The following is a 12,900-nucleotide window of genomic DNA, read 5'->3' as shown; positions in this document are numbered from 1 at the left end:
CAACGACCATGAAGACCTCTGAGCATCGACTAATTATTTGTTCCTAATACTATATTTGTGTTTTGTTAGATTTTGATTTTCTATCTGTTTCAAATATAATTTTCTTTTGCAAAACTCAAGAAGAAATATCAAATGGATTTGCATAACTTGACTTTGGCCACTCAACCTTTCAAGACTTGTTATTTATTTGTGTTTGCTACACTCTAATATTTTGGATTAATGAGGTGATATTTGTTTTCCATTTTATGTTATTAAACTTTATACTGCTAACAAATTGACTAGTGCTCTAGTGTTTTATAGGGTTCAACCTACAAATACTTCGAGGTCATTGTTGTTGATGTAGTTCACAATATCGTTATCCACAACAACCTAAGGATTAACTCTAGAGTTACCATTAAACTTGCTTTCATGGTTACCTTTTGTCTAGAATTTAATGTGATTTCAACTCAGAGTTTAGCTATCTATTTGATGTGCTTGTTTAATCTCATAAGTTATGTGATTCTACTCATCAACTTGTATCCTTTGATAATTTGCATTCTAATATATTTTTAATACCTATCATTTCTCTATTTACTTGTTTGAAAAATGAGTTAGTTTATGAATTTGGGTTGAAGTAAAAGATATAAGTTTATAGTTGTTCTATTTGTCTTATAAAAAATATTTTCTAAAATATTTTTGTGTGATATTATTACAGGGTTTTTTTGAATATTTATTTTTTAAAATATTAAGAAATTTAACAATGGAAATTTAATTATGTCGCTAGATTTAGTGACAGATATTGAATTTCATTGCTAAATTTAGATACTGATATTAAATTTCGTCGCTAAGTGATAGATATTAAATTTCATCGCTAAATTTAGCGACGAAATTAAACTTTCTTCACAAAATGCATTAGCAATCAAAAATATATATATATACTTTGGGTAGTTTACGTTGGATCGTGAAGGGGGATGAATCACGTGATTTGCAAAATGCTTCTTTTTCAATTTTTGAAAACACGAGTACGCAGCGAAAAATAAGAAATAAAAGATAAAAAACACGAGAAGAACACAAGTGGTTTTTTACTTGGTTCGGAGTCTTCGGCGACTCCTACTCCAAGGCCCAGGTCCCGTAGACCTATCGATGTACAATCCACTAAAAACCTCTTTCGGTACCCCCAGAAGAGAGAATTGAGTATAAGAGAAGTTAGGTCAAGTGCAACACACTGCACTTGTCCTTTTATAATAATTAAGTATAAAACTAGATATTACCAACACTTTTTAAGAATTGAAATGAGGCACTTTGTGTTGATGTCTGTATGCCAGGCGCGATCAGAATTCCTTGGAGCAATCGTCGAGCTTGGTAGCTTCACAGTAGAGTCGCAGCAGGAACCGGAAGCAATCAGAAGTTTCAATGCACGTGTAGTAGCTCATATATACTTGATGTGTAAGTGCCTACTCAAGACTGCCTTATAAAGGGCTTGGAAGGTGTCTCCCATAAGCATGGAAGGCGCCTCCAATAAGGCAAATCCTATCTCGAGAAAATCGGTACTTATTTGCGATCGATTCCAAAAATCATCTTGCGGAGGGCGCCTTCCATAGCCATGGAAGGTGCCTTCTATGAATAATACTGAGGCGTCTTCCATAGCCATGGAGGGCACCTTCGGGCGCTGTTCACCCAAAGACAGACTTGCTTTCTTGCTTGCCCTACGCAAAATGTGTTAGTCCAAATATCCTGCAAGAAAAGTGTTAGCATAAATAATAAATAGTAGTAATTAGACTCTGTCTCATCGAGACCAGAATCTAGTCAAGGTCTCAGTTTAGGGATCCCAAATGAACCTAAATTGGACTAACACCTACTATCCCTCAACTGAGACACGTCCTCACAGTCACTCTCCTCCTGTGACTTACCTTTTTCCAGACATCCAATCAACTCGTTGATCAGTCTAGACTTCGTGCCAGCTATCCGATCAGCCCGTTATCCTAGCTAGACTTTCTTGCAATACTGAGTTAGCACAATATATAAAACTGAAAAGTAAGACAGTATTAACAGATTTTAAGATTCGTTGGTCCGGTCGACCGGAAACCAGTCGGTCACATATAACCTAGGGTTACCTCCCCTAGGGTTGCCCAACTTCACTCACTAGGACTTTCATTGTCTGGTTTCACTTACCAGGACTTCCACCACCTAACTTTACTCACTAGGGTCTGGATTCACTCACTAGGACTTTCACTACCTAGCTTCACTCACTAAGGCCTGACTTCACTTACCAGGACTTCTACCACCTAGTTTCACTCACTAAGGCCTGGCTACACTCACCAGGACTTTCACCACCTAGCTTCACTCACTAGGGTCGGACTTCACTCACCAAGACTTCCATCACCTAACTTCACTCACTAGGACCCAACTTCACTCACCAGGACTTCCACTTTGCCTAACTTCCAATTAGGACTAGTCACTCAGTCGACTTCTCACATGCCTATCCTTTGGGTAGAACTTACCTTTGCTAGTCATCTAGTCCTGACTAGACTTCTCTCTTCCAAACATCAAGTCCTGTTTGGATCAACCCTTGGTCAAATTGACCAAACTTAGGTATATTGTCAAATATCGAAACCCTAGAGGTCAATTACACCAACAGTTTATAATTCTTCATTTCTCCATTGGTTGGTTTGAAGCCTTGGTACATTACTTGGTGCTGATTTGTAGAAATAAATACCATATTGACGTTGATTTATAGAAATCAACATTACTTTGGTGTTGGTTTATAGCCTTGGTGCACCATTTGGTATTGGTTTGTAACAAGCACTAAGGTCCAGCATCACCTTGGTACCGGTCTGTATAAATTAGCACTACCTTTATGCTAGTTTATAGGAATTAATATCATTTTACATATAGGAGAGAAGAGAGTTATTGTACATCCTGATGAGAGAGATTAAAAAAAAAACGATTTTGGATGCGTTAGATAGCCCACGCCAACCGCTGCTTATATAAGTTGACAAAAGACAACTACACTCACCTCCAATATCTCTATCATTAAAGTATCTTGAGATTTGAACTTCAAACCTCAAATTGAGAGTACCTCATGTGTTATATATATATATATATAAGTGAATTAACATATTAATTTTTTTTGTTTCCCAAAGTAAAACGGTTCTCAGCTTAGCATTTTCGCTCTTTTTCCGGTGAATTTCGACTCAACATTTGGATTTCTCATGATAAATTGAGCTGCATTCGTCTCTGTTTATTTGACTGAAATCGAAGATTTTAATAGTTTTTTTTTAGATTGAGGGAGATTAGTTTGGATCACGACGACTGTGCCATGCACGCTGTCATTAATATGTTTTTCTTTTAATGAAAACGAATCGGACACTTTATTTGTGTTTTTAAAAATTTAATAGGAATAAATAAATAAATAAATAAATAAATAAATATATATATATATATATATATATATATATATATATATATATATATATATATATATATATATATATATATATGATGTAAAATTTTGTCTTTCATACTTTAATTTTGTGAGGTGGATGATTCAATGTGTAAGTGAATGCATGTGTCAGAAAAAATCAAGAATATTCGCTATGGGGCAACTGCTCTATTTAAGAGGGCGGATCTTTTTGTCCATAAAAATTAGATTAATTCGTGGTCCAATCATTATTATATTTGGTAGGGGACAATGGATCCCTATCCTTATTTATTAACAGATGATGATCATTATCTTTCATTAATCCTTTTATCCCGATCCAAAAATGAATCAGGATAAAGACACGGGCATGACCACCCGAGCCACTCCGTGGGCTTTGCTGAGCTAATTAGTTATTAAGGAAGTTTAATTACTAAAATAATGGTAGGTGAAGAAAGGTGTGTTAAGTGTAGAAAATACAATAATATGACATTGAGTGGACCGTTCTCCTTCAGAATGGTCCATAATAAATCAGTTGAGGCGTCTAGGAATAATCCAGACGTTATGCATTTTTTTATTTATTTTTGATCGAGGTGTCTAAATTTATCCCAGTACTTTGATTCTTCTATTTTTATTTTTTAAAAAATAAAAAATTCTTTAAATTTTAAATTAAAATCTTATAAATACATATATTATATCATGTGAATACTTAGATTTTTTTATCTTAAATACTATAACCCAATAAGAAAGCCTTAACCCTACAAAAAAAAAATCTTATTAGGTTACACCCATTATAACACAACCCCTAAATCCTGAAATCTTAAATCTTAAATACATATAATATACCCCGTGAGTATATTAAATTTTTAATTTTAAAGACTATAATCCAAAAGTAAAGCATGAACCCTAGAGGAAAAATCTTATTGGTTTAAATCTATTATAACCCAACTTCTAAATCCTAAAATTTTAAACCTTAAATATATACAATATACCCAAAATAAAAAAAAAATACACCGAAGAATCCAGCCACCTGGATTCATTCCAGGCGCTTGGACAAGTTCACACATGGGCACCTGGATTATGTCCAGGCGCCCCGAGTCTAGTCCGGATGAGTCTGCATATATATATTCGTGATTGCCACAATGGCAATCCTAAATCAACATTTTTTTTTCTTTTATCTTCAACTTTTTTTCATGGTTTTTTATTTTCTTTTTGGTTTTCCTCTTGACATTACCGTCGTTCGCTCGTCGTCAATCATCACTAGTCGTCGGTGGATCGCCCCCAGCTAGAGCCCTGCCAGACCTCGGCCAAATCGCGGCTAGAATCTAGCTGAAATCTGATCGCGATTGCGGCCCATGCGCTATTGTGCACGGCTCAACTCTACCTGTGCGCCTCGCGCCCGCCATGTTATGTTTGAGATATGTCCTGAGGCAATCGCCTTATGGATTATTCTATTTATTTCGATAAATATAGATTCGCTATTTGAGTATACTTTACTTATGAGTTTGAATGATCTTAAACTTATTTACTGATATTCACAATACAATTCATAGCATGAGAGTATTTGTGGACAACTAGTGAGAGTCTCTATATGTGTAATTATGAAAGTATTGAAACATTCCCTTGTCAATGAATTGATATATTCGGACATCATCAATTCTGTGAGGCTGACATAGGTTATACTCCTTAGTCTAACCAAGCAGCTGTTACTCACTAGCTGGAGACATTGAGATATCGAGAGTTAAACGTAGATACTAGTTATGGTAACTAGTTCATTGGAGTGACTTTCTGTAGGGCTTCATATGGTTCTCTACATATATGGATATGTCTATGAAGTATTTACTGTAGCTCAAGTGCAAGTTTCCTTCAACTTGAGGTATTTAAGTCACTTTGGTCATGGAGGCTTATACTTTGACATCTTAAGCAAAGCATCTCCTTGGAAAATGTGAACCTAGGGTGATTGAGTATAAGTCGAAGTGCTCGAAGGTGTTTGGATAATCCACAGAGGATTCACTGCTCCTTGCGAGGAGATGTGTATCCTATGGTCACTTTTCAGGATTATTACTTAAAGTCTTTGCAAAACGTCACATGTTAAGAGTATAAGACTCTTAGACACATATAGAAGTACTTTGAATCCACAGGATGAGAAAGTATTATTTAGACCAGGTATGACATAGTCAATCTAGTGGGGATAAATGTTGTACAATCTGCAAGTGGACGGTTGTCATCAAGTAATAAAAATATCAATCCCACAAGAATTGTTGATTAAGCACTAGTTAACTTTGCACAGTGAATTATCTAGATAATCGAATGTTAGTTAAGAGCTTGAAGGCAAGAGATTAAGAGAGAGAGTTGGTAGAGAGAGAGAGTGGGAAGAGAGAGAGGGAAGAGAGAGTAGAGAGAGGGAAAGAGTGATTGAGGGAATGATTCAAAGAGTTCAGTTTCATTATGATGCTAGTTAATGTTTTTATGCATTGTTCATCTCTTTATCTCCATCCTGATGCACATGTAGGAAGTCTAATTAAATACTGACACTACCCCACGACGGTCATGTCGGAGTGTTATCTTTATTGGTATCTGATGTCATTAAGTAGAAGAGGTAACCTAGCAAGTCCGATTAAAGGGATTGTTATTAGGTCCCCCAGTCATATAAACGCTAGATTAAACAAGACACTTATTAACATAAAATTAGAAATAACCCATTAAGCCTAATTAGATGCTTCCTTATGGAGAATTGTCTTTCCTTTCAAGGTGATACTCTAGATGTCCGGTTAAAGAGATACCCTTGTGACTAGGGCCCCCGGTCATACAATCTAGATTATCTTCTCTATGGGATGAATAATCAATATACATATACATATTTACACCATTCACACATTTTATCAAATACATAGAAGACATAATACACATAGAACATGACATAAACACTTCATTGAACAAGAAAATGATATATACATAGTTCATACAACAACATCACATCACAAATACTCCCTCCATCCTAAGAATTGGAAATCTATTCTATAGCAAGGAAGAAATAAACTAGAGACATGAAGAATAACATTCTACAACTCAAATCATAAAGACAGGAGAGGAGAAATGCTTAACAATGCGTCGTTAGTCTTCTAGGTTGGACTTCTTGCTCCGGAGGTGGATGGATCATGTGAATCGATGAAGATAAAAACTCTAGAATTTCCTCCTAAGGGTAGAACCCTTCCCTAAGGAGAGGGATGAAGTCCCAAACCCTAGATGATTTAGAGATTGAGTTTCTTGATTCTTTTATATCTCCTCAAAATTGTCCAGATCTGAGGGCTCTGACAAAATAGATTTTTCACCCTTTAAACATGGTTTTCTCATATTCCCTAAACCAAAGTTGTAGCCCTTAAAATTATCTATATTTTTATATAAATAACAACACATAAATCTAATCAAATCGAAAGTTACGGTGGTATAAAGTTTAGCTTGCAGTTTGGGTGGATGGATGTGACGTGGTTGTGGCTGGGAGGTACGACCCTGCCTTTTAGCATGGCTATACAAAATTATTCTCAATTATACCCTGAAGCAAAGTTGTAAATCTTAAAGTTATCTACATTTTGATATAAAGAACAACCCGTAACTCTAAACGAACACAAAATTATAGCCGTTTCAAAATAAATCTACTCAGATTCAACACAACCCTGTTTTTGTGCAATATGACCCCAACTCCACTCCACACGGCCACCTCATGTTCTCCGTCACATTGCCGTGCCTGGAGGAATGACCGTGACATGGATCCCCTTGGGTAGAGAGGTACGACTGTGCCATTCGGTGCGGCTGACCTCTGAAGTTCTCATTTGGCACGACTAGAACATGGTTCGACCATGGAAGGGGGACACGACCTTATATTTTCACACAGCCACCCCTTGTTGGCTACTGGTGGGAGGCATGGCCGTGCCTTCAAGCACAGCCGGCTCTAATTTTATCTCGGGAGAGAGCACACAACTATGCCAAAGGGCATGACAAAGTTGTTGTATTTTCATAATTTCCTTTAATGTGCGTTTTTACTCCATTTTCACTCTAAATGACATCCTGTCAATTAAAACATGTAAAGAGTAGATCTCTGAACAAATAGGATGAAAGTATGACATAATAATTAAATAGGGTGTAATAAACATAAATTATATTCATGAAATATAAGTAGATGTGCATTACAAAATGCCTAGAAACATATATAAGCTATGCACATCAACAAATATATAGACCATTTCGTGAACTAAGTGGATATAAGATGAGTGAAATGAATAAGATATGACTCATTATAGCTGCTGAAGGGTTCAAAACTAGTTCTGGAATCAACAGTGATTTTTGAATTAATTGGGGATCATGATGTACTACTAGGTGTCACTCATGATCAATCAATAATTAAATAGTTAATTATGGATGACCAAGATAAATTGGAATCCTATTGGGTCACACACACTATGAGTATCTAAAAGATATAAAATAATTTTGAGAATTCAATTTTTATATCAAGAGATAAGATGTTTGGTTAGACTAGACGAAGGGAAAATATGGAAGATATTTTGTTTGAATAGAATTACGGATGAGCCACATCTCTTATGGAAGAGTTAAACCCTATTTGGTTTATTAATTTACCAAATTGGTTTAGTTTAAACCAAATTGGTTTGTTTGTGAACCAAACCAAGAGATTATTGGACCAAATTTTGGTTAAGAAATTTGGGTCGGAATGGGAATTTTTAATCCAACTCATCAAGAGAACCTATATTCGATATAGTAGGGAAATATTTATAAGAAAATTTCATTATTCATTAGTTTAGGGTTTTAGAAAACCTTGTTGGTGTAATTTCCTAGGTCAAGGTTGACCAGGTTGACTAAGCTTGAGTTGGCTTAAGATTGAGTCTTGATGTTTGGGTTTCGATATTTGACAATATATGAAGATTATTTTGACAATGTATGAAGATTACAGGAGCAATCGTCCATTTGGAGATATTGGTCAAGGTTGACCAGTTTAATGTGAAGAAGAGTCAAGTAGGTCAAGGTTGACCGGATACTTGACTGGGAAGTCCTAATTGGAGGTAAGGAAAGGGAAGTTCAATGGGAAGGTTGACAGAAGATGAAAATCTAAGTGGGTCAGTGTTGACTAGACACTTGGTGGGAAAGTCTTGGTGACTGAAGTCAGGCAATTAAAAAGTCTTGGTGAGTGAAGCCAGGTAAATTGAAAGTCCTAATGAGTGAAGTTAGTAAGATGGAAAATCCTGGTGAGTGAAAACATGTGAAAGATCTAGTGAGTGAAGCTAGGTAGATGGAAATCCTCATGAGTGAAGCCAGGTGAAAGACCTAGTGAGTGAAGCTAGGCAGATAGAAATCTTGGTGAATGAAGCCAGGTGAAAGCCTTAGTGAGTGAAGCTAGGCAGTAAAGAACTCCTGGTGAGTGAAGCTAGGCACGTAGAAATCCAAGTGGGTCCAAGGTGACCGCACACTTAGTGTTTGGAAGTCCAAGTGGGTCATGGAGGACTAGACACTTGGCATGAGATGGTAAGTCCAAGTGGGTCAAGGTTGACCGGACACTCAGCATGTAGAGAAAAGTCCAAGTGGGTCAAAGGATTGACCGGACACTTGGTGACAAAGTCCCAGCAGGTCAAGGTTGACCAGATACTAGGCACGGGTGAGTCCTAACAGGTCACGGTTGACCGGATGTTGGATTTGGGACCCTAGACTTATGTTAGTCAAGTTAGGGTTGGTTAATTGATCAACCAATCGAGTGAACCAGAGCCCAATCGATCTGCTGATCGATTGGGGCTATGCCAATCGATCAGCCGATCAATTGGGGCTACGCTAATCGATTAGTCGATCGATTGAAGGTCATTGCGTAGGAGAGCAGTGTGCTCCCCAATCGATCAGCCGATCGATCGGGCTACTCCAATCGATCGGTCGATCGATTAGAGCTTGATTTCTTGCAGTGACATAAGGAAAAGCAAGAATTGATTGGCCAATCAATTATGGGGCTTTTTATGAAAGCACAGAAGCTTTTGGATCAATCAGCTGATCGATCTAGCTACACCCAATCGATTGGTCAATCAATTAGGATATGACTGTTATGCAGGATGCAGGGTTTGGACGGCTGAGATCGCTCAGATCTGACGTGGTAATCAATTGGGAGGATGTCCAATCGATTAGGAGCTCTAGAAGCACAAATGTAAAAGCAATGGCAAGGTTTAAAGGCAACAACTCTCCTCTCCAAGTCTCACCACCGGTTCTTGAAGGTTCTTGGAGCAAAGTGCTGCTGCATTTCCAAGTATCAAGAGGCATTTCCAAACAAGAAGAGAGCATCATTGTTGTAAATCTTGTAAGGTTTTTCTTGTATTTCTTCTTGTTTGTATTGAGAGTCTTGTACGAGGTTTCTCCACATTTGGTTGTTCTGAGAAGGAGTTATTTTCTTAGTGGAGAGTGCGCTCGGTGTGTGGATCCTTGAATTAGTCATCTCTTCTTGAGGTGAATACTAAGGGGCTGCTTGTTTCGGATAAGGGAACGGGATAGGTAATAGGAATGATTGTATATAATAATGAAATGAGAATGATTCCCATACTCCCCATATTACTCATTAATGGCTCGTCCCCATATTTTAAGGAATGAATCCGTGGGGCCCACTATCATTTCCCCAAACCAAGCACCAAGTTTCATTCCATTCCCATTCCAAACCCTCCAAACAAGCAGCCCCTAAGTATATCTACGTGTTAGTATTGGAGAGTTTAGCTTCGATTCTATCCGCTACAAATCAACATCTATGAAGCAAGCGAACAAGCGTGACAATCTATTCACCCCTCTAGCTCCAAAGTGACCCAACAAACCTAGCCTCCCACCCTCTCTTCGCTCCTCACTCTGCTGCCACCCAACAAATCTTAAGGTGACGTGGGGTGAATCATCATCATTCAAATCTGAAGTCAAGGCCTATGTTGGAATCACACTTACAACCAACTACCAAGAGGAAAGCATCGATGAAGGGGGAGTTACTTCAGAGGAAAGTAGCAGCGAAGGGGAAGCATCCAACTTTGAATCCGACACAGTAAGTGAGGTATGTCTTCTACCTCCTCGCCAATTATATGAAGGTATTAAGTTAATGTCTAAATCCTTATGTAAGCTTAAAACTAAAAATATCAAATTAAAAAGGGAGAATTTAGAATTAAGAGTTGCTCTAGCAAAATCATGTCCTTTTGAGAATTTTGATAAACTAAAAATTGAAAATGATAAATTAAAAGAGCGAATAGAATTACTGAAAAAGAATGATGCACACTTGAATTTTTTTATCAACTTCAAAATTCAGAAATAATAGAGGGCTAAACTTGTATTTTAGATTTCATATGGGACAAATTAGAAAAGTGACTCAAAAATTTATTCCAAAAATTTATCTTGTTAATCTAGTGGGTAGAAACTTATATTGGGTATCCAAATCATGTTTAATTTGATTTAATTAATATTTAAACATGCTAAATTAGTTTACTCTAGTTATTGTTTAGGAAAATAATTATTTCATATATCTACTGTTAATAATTTCTACTCAAATATTTTTTGTGATAATGAAATTCATTTTATGTTAGATTAAATTTTTTTTCAAGATTTTTTAGTGATTATCCAATTTTTTATGAATTTTTCAAAACAAAAAAATTAATTTTAAAATTATTTCAGTGATTAAATTTAGAAATTTTGATTTTTTTACAGATTACTGTTGTATTTTAAATATTAAAAAAATAATTAAGAGCTTTTTAATTAAACCTCCATTTTTAAACATTTAAATTTGAAAATAATCATTTCTGTTTTAAAATATTTATTTTGATCAAAATAAAAATATATTCCTCATGATTTTTTTTCTATGATTTGATTTATTCTACTCGACCATAAGAAAAATTTTCAGTATTTTTTGACATTTAAAATTAACTTTCAAAGTATTTTTTGACAAAACTAGGTGTTTTAACCCCCGAAATTTGAATATTTTAAAAAAAAAATCTGAAAACTATTCTAACTTGTTCACTAGTTAATTCTACTTTAGAAAATTTTTGCCAATTTTTTTTTCACTTACTACCCCTAGTTTTTTATTGGGGGGGGAGGGGGGGATAAGTTAAGGGGAAGTTACAATTGCATTATTTTTGTGTGTTTATTGCAAATTTCTTACTTGTAATACATTTCAAATAAATGTTCTTAAATGGTTTTATTTCAAGTAAATGTTCATACATTTTTTATTTATTTTTTTTCCTAACTTAACTTGGGTTGATGCACGTCAAAAAGGGAGAGATTGTAAGTACTCCAGATTAGCTTTAATATGGTCAACCAAGTCAAGTTAAGTCTGGTTGTGTTTAATCCTTGTGTCTAAGTGTGCAGGAGGTTAGGAACATAAAAAGTCGAGTGGAAGACATAGTGGATGAGAAGAATGGCACGGAAAAGTGAGTCGACGGGCTAGATACATCTAAGGCACGATAAGTTGTGGAAGAGTATACCGACGGTAAATAATCCACTTGGAGGCACCCTAGACCCTCTTGGAGGCACCTCCCACCAACGATAACTGATCCCAAGAGGCTATAAAAGGCCCTTTGGAACTAGGAATTATTCACAACTTGAACAAAATCTTCTGTATTCAATTTTTAGCTATTTTTTGAACTTTTCAAAGTGTGTAAGAAGCTTCTCGGCCTTCAATGAAGGAGATTTTTCTAGTACTTTCATTTGCCTTGGATTAATAACCACCTAAGTTGTAACCAAGTAATCTCTGGTGTCTCTTACTTATTTCTTTAAGTTGTTACTTCTTTTAATGCTAATTGTTTATACTTAACTAACTTGTCTCCTTGCTAAATTCAAGAAAGAGAAAATTCTAACTTTGGTTTTAGGGCTATTCATCCCCTCTAGCCGACCTACCGGGACCAACAATTACCAGTCACAAAATAACAAGAAAAATGGGTCATTTCCAAAGGGTTGAAGAAGGCTTCAAACAAGATTGAGGACATATTTTACAACTATTCCATTACTCACAAGTGCTCAAGTTCAACTGCTCAAGCTCTCATCCTTGCTACATCCTCAAGCTACTTAAAGAAGGAGAAGCTATACCTAATCTGTAATCTTTTCTCTTCTTCTTCCTTGTGATCTATTTCATTTGAGAGAGAGAGTTGTAAATTGTGTAAGGTTTCTCCACCTCCGGCACTATTCCGAGAAGGAGAAGTTTCATAGTGGATGTTGTGACCGTGGTGTGGATCCTTGGATTAGTCACCTCAAGAAGGTGGATACCAAGTAAATACAGGGAGTTAACATTACTTCTAAGTTTCCGCTACACAACCAAGAAGATCAAGAAATTGAAGCGAGCTATTCACGTCCCCTCTAGCTCAACCTGTCCTAATAGACCACTCCACCATCCTGCTCAAGACAATCTGTCATCCTTTAAGTAGCATCCACCGATGACCCAACAGGCGAAAGGATGAGATCTCAGATCTGTAGTAGCTACTTGACCAATAGGGAATCTGAGTCTA

This window comes from Zingiber officinale, chromosome 3A (assembly GCF_018446385.1).
Source record: "Zingiber officinale cultivar Zhangliang chromosome 3A, Zo_v1.1, whole genome shotgun sequence".
Classification (NCBI taxonomy): Eukaryota; Viridiplantae; Streptophyta; class Magnoliopsida; order Zingiberales; family Zingiberaceae; genus Zingiber; species Zingiber officinale.
This window is presented reverse-complemented; position numbering follows the sequence as displayed.